Here is a 1,365-nt window from a genome sequence, read left to right as displayed (position 1 = left end):
TTGCTGAACTCAGGCCAAACTCAGGATCATTTTGGTTCCCCTTAAACTGCATTTTTTGGTGCATTTCCATTAGGTCAAAACAAACTCAGCCCCCGCTGTACTCACAGCTACTAGAACAACCTTAAAGCATGAAGGCAGCATATTTCATAACTTGCTGACTGCTATTTTTGGATAAGCATGAAAATCCAGGACGAAACAAAACTAGGAATCTTTACAAACTGCTGGGGCAGCTGCATCCATTCTCCTCGGGACATCGTCCAACACCATTTTTCAAACTCAAGAAGAGAACACAGGTATATTAAAGCTTATTCTGAATATGTTTCTACACTCATGCATATATGCACATTATATACACTTGAATCAATAGTTACATTTTCAAGGCTTATATTAATTATTAAATGTATGTATTGTTCTTGCTGACTACCAGGGCTGAGAAGCTCAAGAGCCTGAGCAAATTAGGTGGCTAAAACCCATGAATCCCTGTCTCCCTTGGGCTCCTTTAACAATCCCAGTCCAGAGAATGCCGAAGGTGCGTATACTGTAGTGACGGACATGTTCTGATTGTTTTTGTGCACTTTAAAGTCTTAGGGCAGCTGCCATTTAGTGAGGCTGGAGGCAATAGTTGGTTAGTTGCCCAACCCCCACCTTGCCCAATCATTCAGAACAAAAGTCATTCATATGGAAAGCACCTGGTCCTTAGGCTACGGGAAAGCATCACAGGAGGCAAGTTTAAATCCAAGCTATCCCATACAGCTATTTCTTTCTGAAAAGCCTTTGATTGACTCAGCCTGCAGAGCAGAAGGTGGAATTCTGCTTGCCTTTGTGCATTTAAATGGAAGTTTTCTAGCCACACAAGTGGAAGTTTTGTTACTTGGGTGCAGGTAGTGATTCAAAGTCCCCTGCCTAAGAGTGCAGCCGGGTACGGTACATACACAGCTACATATGCATGTACCTTGGCATAAGATCAGGAAAAGGGGAATGGAAGGGCCCCAGTACCTGAGTGGTGAGGGTACTCATCCAGGAACTGGACACCTGGGTTCTGGGACCCTTCCCCCAGATGGCGTTTCAATCAGCATCTCTCTGACTTCTCAGCATTGTCAGCATCTAAACATCATACTACAGTTTAAGTATTCCCTGGCCCTCGCTTCACCAATACTTTTGAGGCTGCCTCTTGTCTTTAATAGTCAGGCACTGTCTACTTTCCCCCATCACTGATATCAACACTTTCAGGGGAAGCATTTCAGTTTTGGCGAAACCATTTTTTGATGGAAAACTCTTCCACACTGAATTTCTTCTTAGCCAGCTAAAGGCGGGATGTGCAAGAGAACAGATGTGAACAACAACAATGTTAAATTAAAAAAAAAA

Source organism: Crocodylus porosus, unplaced genomic scaffold (assembly GCF_001723895.1).
Source record: "Crocodylus porosus isolate Cpor-Errol unplaced genomic scaffold, CroPor_comp1, whole genome shotgun sequence".
Lineage (NCBI taxonomy): Eukaryota > Metazoa > Chordata > Crocodylia > Crocodylidae > Crocodylus > Crocodylus porosus.
The sequence above is the reverse complement of the archived record's forward strand: the minus strand, read 5'-3'. Positions refer to the sequence as shown.